This window comes from Mustela nigripes, chromosome 13 (assembly GCF_022355385.1).
Source record: "Mustela nigripes isolate SB6536 chromosome 13, MUSNIG.SB6536, whole genome shotgun sequence".
NCBI classification, from domain to species: domain Eukaryota; kingdom Metazoa; phylum Chordata; class Mammalia; order Carnivora; family Mustelidae; genus Mustela; species Mustela nigripes.
In genome coordinates, this window is record NC_081569.1 from 10,776,455 (window position 1) to 10,793,964 (window position 17,510).

Sequence of the window (17,510 nt, forward strand, 5' to 3'; positions counted from 1 at the left end):
AAAAGAAATGGAACAAATAATTCTAAAATTTATATGGAACCAGAAAAGACCTCGAATAGCCAAAGGGATATTGAAAAAGAAAGCCAACGTTGGTGGCATCACAATTCCGGACTTCAAGCTCTATTACAAAGCTGTCATCATCAAGACAGCATGGTACTGGCACAAAAACAGACACATAGATCAATGGAACAGAATAGAGAGCCCAGAAATAGACCCTCAAATCTATGGTCAACTAATCTTCGACAAAGCAGGAAAGAATGTCCAATGGAAAAAAGACAGCCTTTTCAATAAATGGTGCTGGGAAAATTGGACAGCCACATGCAGAAAAATGAAATTGGACCATTTCCTTACACCACACACAAAAATAGACTCAAAATGGATGAAGGACCTCAATGTACGAAAGGAATCCATCAAAATCCTTGAGGAGAACACGGGCAGCAACCTCTTCGACCTCTGCCGCAGCAACATCTTCCTAGGAACAACGCAAAAGGCAAGGGAAGCAAGGGAAAAAATGAACTACTGGGATTTCATCAAGATCAAAAGCTTTTGCACAGCAAAGGAAACAGTTAACAAAATCAAAAGACAACTGACAGAATGGGAGAAGATATTTGCAAACGACATATCAGATAAAGGACTAGTGTCCAGAATCTATAAAGAACTTAGCAAACTCAACACCCAAAGAACAAATAATCCAATCAAGAAATGGGCAGAGGACATGAACAGACATTTCTGCAAAGAAGACATCCAGATGGCCAACAGACACATGAAAAAGTGCTCCATATCACTCGGCATCAGGGAAATACAAATCAAAATCACAATGCGATATCACCTCACACCAGTCAGAATGGCTAAAATAAACAAGTCAGGAAATGACAGATGCTGGCGAGGATGCGGAGAAAGGGGAACCCTCCTACACTGTTGGTGGGAATGCAAGCTGGTGCAGCCACTCTGGAAAACAGCATGGAGGTTCCTCAAAATGTTGAAAATAGAACTGCCCTATGACCCAGCAATTGCACTATTGGGTATTTACCCTAAAGATACAAACGTAGTGATCCAAAGGGGCACGTGCACCCAAATGTTTATAGCAGCAATGTCCACAATAGCCAAACTATGGAAAGAACCTAGATGTCCATCAACAGATGAATGGATCAAGAAGATGTGGTATATATACACAATGGAATACTATGCAGCCATCAAAAGAAATGAAATCTTGCCATTTGGGACAACATGGATGGAACTAGAGCGTATCATGCTTAGCGAAATAAGTCAAGCGGAGAAAGACAACTATCATATGATCTCCCTGATATGAGGAAGTGGTGATGCAACATGGGGGCTTAAGTGGGTATGAGAAGAATAAATGAAAGAAGATGGGATTGGGAGGGAGACAAACCATAAGTGACTCTTAATCTCACAAAACAAACTGAGGGTTGCTGGGGGGAGGGGGTTTGGGAGAAAGGGGTGGGATTATGGACATTGGGGAGGGTATGTGCTTTGGTGAGTGCTTTGAAGTGTGTAAACCTGGTGATTCACAGACCTGTACCCCTGGGGATAAAATTATATGTTTATAAAATAAATAAAATAAAATAAATTAAAAAAAAACCCCAACCAAAAAAAAAAAAAAGAATTGTTGTATAATAATTCCAAAACTGAGTCTTTTAAAAAATAATTATTTCTCACTATTTTTAAGGGTCAGGAATTCAGGGGCAGCTGGATGGCTTAGGTTCAAGAGCTCTTACAAAGCTGCTATCAGATATTGGCCAGGGACATAGTCATCTGAAGGCTTAACTAGGCTAGAGAACCCACTTTTCAGGTAGTTTACTCATGGGCCTGCAAGCTGGTGTTGAGTAGTGATTGGAGTCCCAATCCTTCTTTATATGAGCTTCTTTACAAAAATTTTTTAATGTCCCTCACAGAAAGCAATCTAAGAGTGAGGTGGTAGCCGTAATGACTTTATAACCTCGCGTTGATTTACATACTATCGCTTCCACTGAATTGGTTTTTTTTTTTTTAAGATTTTATTTATTTATTTATTTGACAGAGAGAGAGAGGGGGGGGGAAGCAAGTTCCCTGTCGAGCAGAGATCCCGATACAGGGCTCGATCCCAGGACCCTGAGATCATGACCTGAGCTGAAGGCAGAGGCTTAATCCACTGAGCCACCCAGGCAACCCTGAATTTTGTTTTTAAAGAAGCAAAGATCAGTGTAGGAGGGGGCTACACAAGGGTGTAAATATCAAAAGGTATTAGAGGCCATCCACAAAGATAAATGACTAAGACTCATGAAAAGATTAAAAAAAAAACACAGAAATTGAACAGGTGCTCACCTGAAAATAATGGAAGATGTAGAAGAGACTGGCAGAACCATGTGAAAGTCAAAAATGTATATGGAGGGGGCACCTGGGTGGCTCAGTGGGTTAAAACCTCTGCCTTCAGCTCAGGTAATGATCCCAGGCTCTCTGCTCGGCAGGGGGCCTGCTTTTCTTCCTCTCTCTCTGCCTGCCTCTCTGCCTACTTGTGATCTCTCTGTCAAATAAATAAATAAAATATTTTTAAAAATGTATATGGAGGAAATAGGGGAAAAAACAAATGGTGTATTGCTTATATAAACAGAGATCCTAAATAGTTTTAACTTTCCAGAAAGTAGTTCATGGTGAAAACTTATTTGGGTGCTGAATTTGTCATTCCCATTCTGAGTTCTCGTGACTTTACTGACATCCTATTCCCGGAGAATGCTGAGGAAATCACTTAATGGGTGGCAGATTCCAGAGTCCCTGTTTTGTTTTTTTTTTTTTTTTTTTTTTTTTTTTTTTTGTGGTTGTTGTTTTTGTTTCATTTTCTTTCAAGTTTTCATTTAAATTCTAGTTAGTTAATAGCAGGTGTGATACTAGTTTCAGGAGTAGAATTTAGTGATTCATCACTTACTTGGAGAAGGATGAATTTAATGAGTCCCAAAGGTCAGGAGATAGACTGAAGACAAACTTTTAGCTTCTGATGGTCATGGGTTGGTATGGCCTTTTCTAATGGATAGGAGTTGAGTGGTCCTAATAGTTGAGTTGGTTCAGCTGGTCTGAATCAGATCATACACAAACAGAAAGTTCTAACAGCAACCTTAGTATTCAAACCTCCTCACTGAGCACCTGTAGCAAGGGCCAGGTGCCAGAAATACCCTCAAGTATCATAGAAAATGAAGTATTCGCTACCTCATTTCAATCTAGCCTGTAGATCTATAACGTGGCGGCAGGGAGTCATTTCTTCAATTGGAGCACACAACCAGCTCTGCTGCCTCAGCACATCTTCAGAAAGAATATTGGGACTGAGGGAATGCTGTGTGCTCTGGACTTCCCTGATTTTACGTTCTTATCAGTAAAGCTTGTCATTATGTACACCTCGAGTCACTCACTAGAGTGTGGGTCAATATGTAACATGACAACAGTTGTCATGTAAACCCTCTCCCAAGCAACACTCCACAACCTCATGGGCTCTAAGGCATCCTCTGAGGCTCTAGCGGCATGAGAGACAGGTTCAAGTATTAACTTGGAAATGGAATGGGGCTTTTTTGGTACAGCCTGAGTATGGACAGAGAGGAATGGATGTACCTGTTCTATGTGGGAGGGGGTCCATTCAGGATACTTTGACTTGCAGATGCCATTATGTCCTGGAAGAATGTGCAAGTTGAAGTAACCTAGATAGACCCTAAGACAGAATAGCATTATCATGTTACATTGGCATTTCCTCTTTTTTCTAGCCTGGAGGGAATCTTTCCTACTGTATTCAGTTAGCAATAATTGTAAGATGTGATCCAACTCACTTCAAGAGACATGTGGCTTTAAACAGATGTTCTCCTGTGTTGGATTCCCCCAAAGGATTCTACTCAAACTGAATAAATAGGAAGGATAAGAAGCTTGGATTTTAAATTTCAGAGAGAAAACAATTCTTAGAGGAATGAAAAAGAAATAGTCACTCTTAGGAGCCTTCACTTAAGGATGTAGGTACTTTTTGGTCATTAACCTAACCACGCACATGGTTACATTATCTAATGCTCCTCTCTTTTCCTGTGCAATCAATCCCCACCAGGGCCAGGAATGGACATCAAGAGAGTTTGCTGCAGGGTGCCTTTAAAAAAAATTTTTTTAGACATGATTCAGAGCTGTGAACGATTTTCTCCTAAAAAAAAAAAAATCATTTTGAGCTAATGACTGTTCCAGCTCTTGTGCATCAAATGTCATTTACAGGGTCAGTGAGTGGAATAAAAAGGAAAATGACAGGCTTTGAGGAGACACATGTTGGCATTTAACTACCAAAAAGCACAGAAATTGAGGTATTTTTTAAGAGACCCAAAGTACAGACTGTGAGGAGAGAGAAGGAACAGAAAATGTGTTATGAATTAGGGGAAAAGATGAGGGCGTTGGGAGAGGTGTGGTGGCATGACAAAGGAGAAGACACATACAGGGAGAAAGAGAAAACATGATTTCTTCTCTGCTTTGTAGACTTTGGTAGACTTTGGGTTTCAAAAATGGAGATTTGACTCACATATATACCTCACCTTCTTCCCAGAAACACATTAGAACAAGGACGGAGAAATAAAAATAATAAAATCATCTATGGCAGCACTGAAAAATAAGAAAGGAAAAACAGAACATAAAATCTTGAGGGATTTCTAGACAATATGAAGCTTGCATTAGGGTTCTCCAGAGAAACAAAACCAAAAGGACATATATAACATTCTAGACAGATTTATTATAAGGAATTTAGTTGATTACGGAGACGGACAAGTTCCAAGAGTAGCAGGGTAAGTCAGCAAGCTGGAGATTCAGAAGAGTCAATGATATAGTTCCAATCTGGAGCCTGGCAAGTCTTGAGACCCAGGAAGAGCTGAAGTCTCAGCTCAAGTCCTAAGGCAGGAAATAGATGTTCAAATCTGAAGGTATTAAGAAGGAGGAATTCTCTTTTTCTGTGGAGGGTAATCCTTTTTTGTTCTATTCACGCCTTCAACAGATTGAATAAGGTTAACCCACATCAAGGAAAGCGATTTCCTTTACTCGGCCTACCCATTTATATTAACCTCATCTAGAACATCCTACCAGAAATATTCAGAATATTTGAGCAAATATCTAAACACCCTATGGCAGGTCAAGTTGGCACTTAAATTTATCCAAAGACAAAGAAAATGAGATTTAAAAAAAAAAAAAAAAAGGAAAGGCAGATTATAGTGCTCAGACCATGATTCCACAGCTAACCTCAGTTGGAAGGGGGTGCCTCTGCTTTCAAAAAAGAGGTTCCACCAGAGCTCCTGGTGGGGGAAAAAATCTATAGCTTTAGTGTCAGGGAAAATAGCAGGTCAGGCTACGGACAGTTGGCAGAATTCACATAAAGGACTTCTTGTGGCTCTGGCCACAGCATCTGCCCTCAAGATTCGTTTGGCATAGACAGTTATAGAAAATATGGGGGCACTAACTAAGTAAACATTCTCTTACCACATCCTTTATTTATCTTCCTACCAAAGCTCTGGCTAGACACTGATATGCCTAAATATGACCAGCAAAGACTGGATGAAAGGGATAAACTGGGGGTATACACATGAGAACTTGTACATAGAGCAGCTTCTTGCCTCAGTTCCCCCTTCAGCCCTGTGAAGAACTTACGGGCCTCCTAGGGTCTAACATCCACTAAGGCACAAGATTATGAGAGGGAAGAAAAATGCTCAGCAAAGCTGTGAACACACCTGGCCATTTCACCCTTACCCTCATATACCTTCCCCTGGTATAGCAAAAACAAAGTAAACAAAATGGAAGAAATTAAAGTTTTCCCTGTTTCTTCTTCCAGAGATTTAGAAATTTGTACAGGAGCCCTTAAAGTCTGAGGAAAAAGTTATTATAAATTGTAACACTAAAAAGACCTACCTTTTAAAGACTGAGCAAAGAAAAATCAAAAGACCCCAAATAGACCCAGTATTTCAGAAGGGTTTCCCGAAGATTTAGGCAAACATTACAATATGAAAAGTCTCCTCTAGGAAACATGAAAATTTGTAGAAATCTCCAAGTTACTCTTTCAAAATAGCTCAAGAGGACATTATAGTCATAGAAATCTGAAATCCAGACACAAGTTTGAACTGTACAAAATGGCTGATACTTGATCTCTTTTGAGCTAATAGGGTTATACCTAATAGATTTCTTTCCAATGACAAAATGAAGAGTCAAAGGCCTTAGGGTGTGGACAGAAATAGTTTAATGGTTATAGTGAAAAATAAGAATTAAGTAGATATTACAAAAAATGACTTAGGTCAGTTTGAGAAACTGTGAAAAGATTTAGAGGTAAGGGATTAAGAAGTTAAGAAGACTAGTACACTGAAAAATACACTCTAGCTCTGTCCATGTCACTGTAAATGGTAAGATTTCATTCTTTTTTATGGCTATTTATTTTATTCTTTTTTATTCATATCTTCTAGAGCAAATGGAAGAGAAATTATAATAATTTTTAAAATTCCCAGGAGTGACATCATCAAGAGGGCAACACAGAGCAACCCAATTTCAGTCCTCCATGCAAGAAAGTCAAACAACAACTATTCATAGACAAGGCACCATTCTGGAACTCTCAGAACTTAGAATTAAGGGAGAAGCACCCCTCTGGACAACAGAGACTGAAAAAGACTACATTAGAAGGTAAAAGGGGCAGTTTAATTTTGACCACATCACTGCTGCCCCCAAACAAGCACAGTGCTGTGCAGAGAGCCTCCCTGGGCCTAAAGTGTCTCTGGTGTGAAAAAAAGATCCGAAGGTAACATCCAGCTTCCCTGGCATTAGGGGATGCTTCCTGGGAGGCTCACTCAGGTCTCACCTCACAAAGCTCACTGGGGAAACCTGTGAAGCTTGACCACTAGCAATCAGACAGAAAAGGGGAGTGGCATTCATAGTACCAGTGCTCAGATGTTGGCAGACCACAGTCTTGTTTGTAGTGGAACCTAAGAAGAAATCCTAGCCAACAGTTCTGGCCATCTACAGAGCCAATATGGTAACCATGTTCGGCCAGGAAATTTGGTTGGCAATTCTGCCTGCTTTAGATTGCCAGCCAATGAAATGTGCTAACCACAGAGTCTATTTTATGACCTTGACTGGGTATGGAAGCCAATTCTTTGTCATATCCAACTTCTCAGAATAGCCTCCAGTCCCACCTCTAGAGGAACCATGGCCTGAGATGCATGGCAGCCACAGATATACCATGAAGCACATCCTATGGTCAGGCCAGACAGCAAAGCCAACAGACTTGCCCAACTACTGAACATAGCCATATTACCAGTGAGCCTCAACAGAGGCCCTGAGCCACCCAGAGCAAAGCCTATGACATTGTCCAGTCACAGAGCACAACATATATCCCTGCTCAATTACTGAACACAGCCATGGCTTTGCCCAGCCAGTGACCTCACACAACTGTAGAGTATAGCCTGAGGCCCCACCTGATTAGAGAGCATGGACGGCAATTCCATATGATCATAGAGCATAGCCCTTACCCCTGTCCCACTCAATGATAGACACCTGTGAGGTGAGAAAACCCAGCCAGCAACCTCACCCCAAAGTGAAGCACAGCCAATGACCTACCTGATTACATAGTAGCACCATCTAGTTGGGAAGTATAGCCTGAATGCCCACTCGATCAGGGATTATTATAGACCATGGCCTGCAGTCCTGCCAAACTGTGAAATCAATCAGTGGGCACTTTCCAGGAACACAACCTGAGAACAAACCTGACTGGAGTGATGGCAGAGCCCAATTAGTCACCTCACCTGGTCACAGAACACATCCATCAGTACTGCCAAACCAGGAGTCGGAGTCCCCACTTCAGACAGCTCCCCTTGAATGTGGAACACAATGAACAGGACTACCCAGTCATGGAGCCCAGCCAGTAGCACCCCTGAGCTCAGAGTATGGGTAGTGACCTTGCCTAACAAAAGACCCCAGTATCAAGCCCTCCTTGCTCATGGATGTACCAACTGACCTGGTACAAGCTGAGCTGACTGATGAAGTTGTTTCCTTGCTGAAAAAAACCTATAAAATTTTTAAGAAGAAACTGCTAACTCAAATGTGCAGATACCAAAGCAAAACATTAAGGACCATGAAAAACTGAATAGACATGACACCACCAAAAGATGGTAGATAAAGTTCTAATAATCAGCTCTTAAAGACTAGAGATCTATGAGATAACAAAGAATTCAGGACAATCCTCTTAAAGAACATGAAGATAACTAAATGAAATTGAGAAAACAATGTATTAACAAAATGAGTTCAACAAGTAGAAACTATCAATAGAAATCCTAGCACTGAAGAACACAATAACTGATGAATTCAGTAGAAAGCTTCACAGCAGACTTGACCAAAGAGAATAAAGAATCATGAACTTAAAGACAGATCATTTAAAATTATCCAGTCAGAAAAGCAAAAAGAAAAAAGAATTTAAAAGAGTGAATAAAGCTTAAGGGACTTATAGCACACCATCAAAGTAATCATATATGCATAACGGAGATCCTAGAAAGAGGAGAAAAAGGGACAGGAGGCCTATTAAAAAAAGAATGAACGAAAACTTCCCTAACTTGAGAGAAATGAACATGAAGATTCATAAAGTTCAAATGAACCTAAATAGGTTCAAACCAGAAAGGGCTACTCAGACTCATTATAATTTCATTTCTAAAACTCAAACACAACGAATTTTGAAAACAGCAAAGAGGGGCGCCTGGGTGGCTCAGTGGGTTGGGCCGCTGCCTTTGGCTCAGGTCATGATCTCAGAGTCCTGGGATCGAGTCCCATGTCGGGCTCTCTGCTCAGCGGAGAGCCTGCTTCCCTCTCTCTCTCTGCCTGCCTCTCCGTCTACTTGTGATTTCTCTCTGTCAAATAAATAAATAAAATCTTAAAAAAAAAAAAAAGAAAGAAAACAGCAAAGAAAAGCCATTCATCACATATAAGAAAGTACATATAAGAATATGGTAGTTTCTCAATAGAAACTTTGTAGGTCAGAAGAGTAGGATGATATATTTAAAATACTTGGAAAGAAATCTTGTCAACAAAAAATACTTCTTTACTCAGCAAAACTGTCCTTCAGAAATAAAGGAGAAATAAAGACTTCCTGAAACAAAAAACTGAGGGAGTTCATCACCATTAGACTTGCCTTATAAGAAAGGCTAAAAGGAAGTCTATATGCTGAAATGAAAAAATGCTAATTAACAAATACATATGAATGTGTCAATCTCATCAGTAAAGGTAAATTGTAATGTCAGTAACCTAAAGGGCAAGCAGAAGAAAAGCAAAAGTATAAAGTTCCTGTATTCTATCAAAGTTTTTATCAGTTTAAAATAGGATAACTAAACTATCAGTTTAAAATATTTTATAACTAAGATACTTTATGTAAACCACATGGCAACCACAAAGGAAAAACCTGTAGATTTTAAATAAGATTATAACAAAAGAGTCAAAGCATGCCATCATGAAAAGTCATCAAATCACAAAGACACCAAGAAAGGAATCAAGGAACAAAGGATCTACAAAATAGTCAGAAAATAGTTAAGAAAATGTCAGTACTAAGTTCTTACTTATCAGTAATTACTTTAAATGCAAATGGTTTAAGTTCTCCAAAGAAAAGACATAGAATGACTGAATGGATTAAAAAACAAACAAACAAACAACAACAACAAAAGCCCCACAAGATCCAATGATAAACTGCCTACAAGAGACTCATTTTACCTTTAAGGACACACATAGGCTAGGAGTAAAGTAATGGAAAAAGATATCCCAAGCAAATGGTGAACAAAAGCTAATGGTAGCTATATTTATTTATATCAGACAAAAATTTTAAGTTTAAGCTAAAAATGGTCCCAAGAGATAAAGAACATTATAAAAGGGTCAATGTTCATACATTTAACATTGGAGAACTTAAATATATAAAGCAACTTAACTAAATTAAAAGGAGAAATAAACAACAATACAGTAATGGTTAGGTTCTTTAATACCCCATTCAACAATATATAAGTCATCCAGAAGAGAATCAGTTTAAAAAAATAATAAATTTGAACATAGGACCAAATGGGATAAACATATACAGAACATTTCTTCCAATGGTGGTGAATAGACATTCTTCTCAAGTACACATGAAACATTTTGTAGAACACATTATATGTTAGTCCACAAAATAGTCTCAACAAGTTCAAAAAGTTAAAATAAAATCAAGTATGTTTCCAACCTCCATTATATAAAATTAAAATCAGTAACAAGAGCAACACTGGAAAATTTACCAAGATGCCCTTCAATGGACGAATGGATAAGGAAGATGTGGTCCATATACACTATGGAGTATTATGCCTCCATCAGAAAGGACGAATACCCAACTTTTGTAGCAACATGGACGGGACTGGAAGAGATTATGCTGAGTGAAATAAGTCAAGCAGAGAGAGTCAATTATCATATGGTTTCACTTATTTGTGGAGCATAACAAATATCATGGAGGACAAGGGGTGTTAGAGAGGAGAAGGGAGTTGGGGTAAATTGGAAGGGGAGGTGAATCACGAGAGACTATGGACTTTGAAAAACAATCTGAGGGGTTTGAAGTGGCGGGGTGGGGGGGTGGGAGGTTGGGGTACCAGGTGGTGGGTATTATAGAGGACATGGATTGCATGGAGCACTGGGTGTGGTGAAAAAATAATGAATACTGTTTTTCTGAAAATAAATAAATTGAAAAAATTAAAAAAAAAAACAAAAACTAATACCCAAATCAGACACAGTACAAGTTTAACTGGAAAACAAAACAAAACAAAACAAAAAAACCTAATCCTTTACACTATGCCAATTCAATATATGTATGTTTAAGCCAAATTCTTTCTGAATTGTATGAGAAATTTGAACAAAAATATATGAAATTTTGTACTTTGCATGTTTACATTAGTGTCACGAATAGTGATAAAATAAAATCTATTTAAATTAAAAAAAAATTACAAATGGAAATTGAACCACCTTCTTGAGAAATCAAAGGATCAAAGAACAATTAAGGAGGAAATAAAAACATAACTTAAGACAAAAGAAAATGAAAGCACAACATACCAAAACTCATGGGATGCAGGAAAAGCAATTATATGAGGAAAGTTTATCATTGTAAATGCATTCACCAAGGAAAAATAACCCTCAGATTATGATTCCACCACCAATTCTTATATGGGGTTTCCCCTTCACACTAAGAAATCCTGTAAGACCAGCTGGATGTTCTACAATTTAAGTCAATTCAATTCTGGAATTAATCACCTAGAGATACCATCAGATTCCACAAATTAAGAGCTCAGTCCTAAAGACGGTCCTCTTTCCTCACTTGAGATACCAAAAGCAAGTCCATACTAGCTACAGATCAAAGGTTCCAGTCACCTCCCCATTGATTTCAATTTTCTAGAGCATCTCACAGAACTCAGAAAAACATTTTACTTATCAGAATATCAGTTTATCAGGAACAATACAAGGATGTCCACTCTCACCATTACTACTTAACATAGTACTAGAAGTCTTAACCTGAGCAATTAGACAACAAAAAATAAGTAAAAGGCATCCAAGTTGGCAAGGAAGAAGTCAAACTTTCACTATTTGTAGACAACATGATACTCTATGTAGAAAAGCCAAAAGACTCCACCAAAAAACTGCTAGAACTAATAAATTCAGCAAAACTGCAGGATATAAAATCAATGTAAAGAAATCTGTTGCATTTCTATATACCAATAATGAAGCAGCAGAAAGAGAAATCAAGGAATCCCATTTATAATTGCACCAAAACCCATAAGATACCTAAGAATAAACCTGACAAAATAGGTAAACAAAACAAAACCAAACAAATTAAACCAAAAAAACCCTCTACTGTGAAAAGTAGAGAACACTTAGGAAAGAAATTGAAGAGCTGATGAATGCATGAAGATGTGGTATACATATATACAATGAAATATTACTCAGCCATCAAAAAGAATGAAATCTTGCCATTTGCCATGACATGGATGGAACTAGAGTATATTATGCTAAGTGAAATAAGTTAGAGAAAGGCAAATATCATATGATTTCACTCATATGTGGAATTTAAGAAATAAAATAGATGATTGTATGGGAACAGAAAAAAAAAAAAGAGGAAAGCAAACCATAAGAGACTCTTAACAATAGAGAACTGAGGGTTGATGGAACAGGGAGTGAGGGATGGGCTAAATGGGTGATAGGTACTAAGGTCGTCACTTTTTATGATGAACACTGGGTGTTATATGTAAGTGATGAATCACTAAATTTTATTTATAAAACCAAAATTACACTCTATGTTAACTAACTAGAATTTAAAAATTTGAAAAATAGAATACAAGTTTATTGTAAAAGGATGTAATTTAAGAACAGATAGAAGAGATGCATATGGCAATGTATATAGGAAGGAACACAGAGCTTCCATGCTCTCTAATTGTACCACTCGTGAATATCCAAATATTCATCAACCCAGAAGCTTCCGATCTGGGTTTTCCCAGAGGTTTTGTTTCATAAGCATTCTTTTGGGTTTTCCCAGAGGTTTTGTTTCATAAGCATGATTAATTAAATTATTGACAATTGAATTCAACCTCCAGCTACTCTACCTTACCCAGATATTGGAAAATAGTACTGCAAGTTCCAAACTTTTAATCACATGGCTAGTTTTTCTTGCAACCACTCCTATTCTTAGGAGCTTTCCAAAAGTCGCCTCACTAACATAACAAAAACCATCTTTATCATCACAGGAAACGCAGAAAGTTTTAGGAGTTTTGTCCCAGAAATGGAAACGAAGACCAAGTAATCACAGTACTTCACAGACAACCTAATATTATACATCAAGTCACTAGAAAAAGAACAACAAATGAAGACCAAATTTTGAAGAAGGAATGAAATAACAAGAATCAGAAATGAAATAAATGGAGAAGAGGGAAATTATAGGAAAGATTAACAAAATTATTAGTTCCAAAAAAAGATAAGCAAAACAGTTGAACCCTAACTTGACTAGCCAAGAAAATAAAAGAAAATAAAACTTTTATAAATGAAAGAGTAGATATTACAACTGATATCACAGAAATACAAAGGATCATAAAAGACTACAATGAACAAGTTATACACCAATGAATTAGACAATCTAGAAGAAATGGATAAATTCCTAAAAACATACCACTTACCAAGAATGAATCATGAAGAAATAGAACATCTGCACAGAACAGAAAGTAAGGAGACTGAGTCAGTAATATAAAACTTCCTAAAAAGAAAATCCTGGGACCAGATGGTTTTGCTGATAAATTCTACCAAGCATTTAAAGAAGAATTAATACCAATCCTTCTCAAACTATTCCAAAAAAGAGAAGAGACAGGAACAATGTCAAATCAGTTTTACCAGGCCAGCATTATCCTAACACCTAAGTCAAATAAGGATACCACAAGAAAACTACAGGCGAATATCCCTGATAAATATAGATGCAAAAATCCTAAACCAAATTCAATAGCACATACTCCAGGATCATACTCCATGATCAAGTAGGATTCATTCCTACTATACAAAGACGGTTTAACATATACAAATCAATAAATGCAAGACACCACATTGATAAAAATCATGTGATCATTTTAGTGCAAAAAACCCGACAAAATTTAAATCTTTTAATAATTAAAAACGCTCAATAAATTGGGCATAGAAGGAATGTACTTCAACATAATAAATGACAAGCCCACAGCAAACATCATACTCAATGGTGAAAGTTTGAAAGCTTTTCCTCTAAGATCAGGAACATGACAAGGATGCCCACTCTCACCACTTCTATTCAACATAGAAGTTCTAGCCAGGGCAATCAAGCAAGAAAAAAAAAGACATTCAAATCAGGTGGGAAGAATTAAAATTGTCTCTGTTTGCAGATAACATAATCTTCTATATAGAAAATGCTATAGACTCTACCAAAAAACTATTAGAATTTAGAATCAAATTCAGTAAAGTTGTGGGATATAAAAAACACAAAAATTATTTGCAATTGTATATATTAACAGTGAACTATTTGAAAAAGTAAACAATCCCTTCACAATAGCATCAAAAACAACATTTAGGAATAAATTTATTCAAGGAAGTGAAAATCTGTACCTCAAAAACTATGACATTGATGAGAAAAAGTAAAGACAAATAAACAAAGATAACTCATGTTAATGGATCAGAGGAATTAATATTGTTAAATGCCCATTAATATTGTTAAAATGCCCATACTACCCAAAGCCATTTAGAATCAATGCAACCCCATCAAGATTTTTTCACTTTTAAAAATTTTGTCTTTGTTCTTCTCTATTATGTTCAGTGATCCACTGCATAGTACATCATTAGTTTTTGATGTAACGTTCAATGACTCTTTAGTTGCATATAACACCCAGTACTCAGCAGAACATGTGCCTTCCTTAAAACCCATCACCCAGCTACCCCATGCCCCCAACCCCTCCCCTCTGAAACCCTCAGTTTGTTTCCTGGAGTCAATAGTCTTTCATGGTTCATTTCCCTCTCTGATTTCTACCCCTCAGTTCTCCTTCCTTTCCCTTATGGTCCTCCATGTTATTCCTTAAGTGAAACCATATGGTAATTGTCTTTCTCTGCTAGACTTATTTCACTTAGCATAATCCCCTCCAGTTCCATCCACCTCGATTTAAATGGTGGGTATTCATCCTTTCTGATGGCAGAGGTAGAGAAAAGAAGAGGCACCTGCACCCCAATGCTCATAGCAACAATGTTCACAATAGCTAAATTGTGGAAGGAGCTGAGATGTCCTTCAACAGATGAATGGATAAAGAAGATGTGGTACATATATACAATGGAATATTATTCAGCCATCAGGAAAGATGAATACCCTATCAAGATTCTAATGACTTTTTTTTTTTACAAATATAGAAAAAAATCCCCAAGATTTGTATGGAACCACATAAGACCCCAAATAGCTAAAGCAATCTTCAGAAAGAACAAGGCTGGAAGCATCATCCTTTGTGATTTCAAACTACACTACAAATCTGCAGTAATTAAAACAGTATGCTATTGGCGTAAAACTAGACATATAGACCAATGAAACCAAATCAAGACCACAGAAATAAACTGACACAGAAATGGTCAGCTGATACTAGTCAAGGAAGCCAAGAATACTCAATGCGGAAAAGACAGTCTTGTCAATAAATGGTGATGGTAAATGTGGACATTCATACACAAAAAGAATGAAACTGTCTTAACTACTCACAAAAATTAACTCTGGGGACACCTGAGTGGCTCTGTTGTTAAGCATCTGCCTTCAGCTCAGTTCATTATCCCAGAGTCCTGGGATCGAGTCCCACATTGGGCTCCTTGCTCAGTGGGGAGCCTGCTTCTCCCTCTGCCACTCCGCCTGCTTGTGCTCCCTCTCTCACTGTATCTCCTCTCTCTGGAAAATAAATAAATAAAATCTTTTTAAAAAATTAACTCTAAATGGATTAAAGACTTACAGGAGAGACCCTGAACCATAAAGAAGAAAACATGAGAGAAAAAGATTCTTCACATTAATCTTAGCATTGATCTTTGGGATGTTATATCAAAAGCAACAAAGCAAAAATAAACAAGCAGGATGACATCCAACTAAAAATCTCCTGCACAGCAAAGGAAACCATCCACAAATTAAAAAGGCAACATACAGAATGGGAGAAAATATGTGTGAATCATGTATCTGGTAAAGTGCTAATCTCTAAAATATATTTTAAAAGTCGTACAATTCAACAGGAAAAAAATAAGAATGAGCAAACAATACGAATAGTAGACATTTTTTCCAAAGAAAAAGTACAAACGGCCAACACATATATGAAAAAGTGCTCAAAGTTACTAATCACCAGGGAAATGCAAATCAAAACAACAGTGCGCTATCTCACACCTGTGGGAGTGACTTATCAGAAAGATCAGATGGTCTTCTGGTGAAGATGTGTAGAAACAGGAACCCTCATGCACTGTTGGTGGAAACATTAAATGGAATAGCCACTATGAAAAACACTATGGAGATTCCTCAAAAAATTAAAAATAGAACTCTGTATGATCCAGCTATCCTATTTCTGGGTGTATATATATGCAGGAAATGAAAACAGGATATTGAAGTGGTATCTGCATGTCCATGTCTTTTGCAGCATTATTTGTAATAGACATGGAAACAGCCCCCTTCTCTCAGTGTGTATATATATATATATATATATATATATATATATATATATATATGTATATTTATATGACAGAACAATATTTGATGAAAATACTGAGAAACAAACCCACAGAGACTATGGATAGAAATGTAAAGTGGTGCAGTCCACTTGGAAAACAGTCTGACAGTTCCTTAAATGTTTATTATTTTTATTATTACTTATTTGACAGACAGAACACAAGTAGGCAGAGAGGCAGGCAGAGAGGGAGCAGTGACTCACTGCTGAACAGAGAGCCTAACATGGGGCTTGATCCCAGGACCCTGGGACCATGAGCTGAGCCGAACCAGGTGCCCCTCCTTAAATATTTAAATAAATAGAGTCATGACCTAGCAGTTCCATTCCTCAGAATTATTCCTATACATTCAAGAGAAGTGAAAAACATTCATCTATACAAAATCCTGACATTAAAACAAAAAACAAAAAAACAAAAAAACCTGAACACAAATGATCATAGCAATGTTATTCTGATAGCCAAAAGCTGAAAACAATCCAGTGGCCCTCAAATGCTTAATGAACAAACAAATGTGGTATATCTGGTCATAAAAGAAAATAATGATACATGATACAACATGGTTAGACCATTATGCTAAGTGAAAAGAGCCAGTCACAGAAGATCACATATTGTAGGATTCCATTTAAACAAAAATAGCAAGAATAGACAAATTTCTAGATTGTGAAAGTATATCAGTGGTTGTCTAGGGCTGGGGTGGGGGAGGGTGAGGAATGAAGACTGAGTGCCAATGAGTGTTAGGGTTTTGTGGAGTGGAGATGCAATTATTCTAAAATGGATTGTGATGATGGCTGCAATCCTCTGAATAACTAAAAAAAAAAAAAAAAAAAATTGAATGGAGCATTTTAACAAGTTAATTATATGGGATATGATTTATATCTCCTCAAAACCATTATTTTTTAAAAAATCATCTGTCCAAATAATATCTTGAGTTTTAAGGTTTCATCAAGTTCCCCAAAGCATTAATGAGGAAAAAAAAGCAGGTAAGCATTATTCTGGTGAATTATAGTAATAATCATGTTATTTCAAGCAAAAAGTAAACCTCTTGCAAGTCTGGGTAGAAAAAAATCTAGATTACTTTCAAAGGAAAAGAAGCAGATTGGCATTTCTCTTTCCTAATTCTAAACACAAGGAAGCGACCTAAAAGCCTTGCTTCCAGGGTTTGGGGTTGATGTACATGCACGGGAGAGTAGAAAACCACCCCTACAGAAGCAGATATCTAACCCATTCATGCAAAAGCTCATGCTGAAAGCGGTAATTTGATAAAT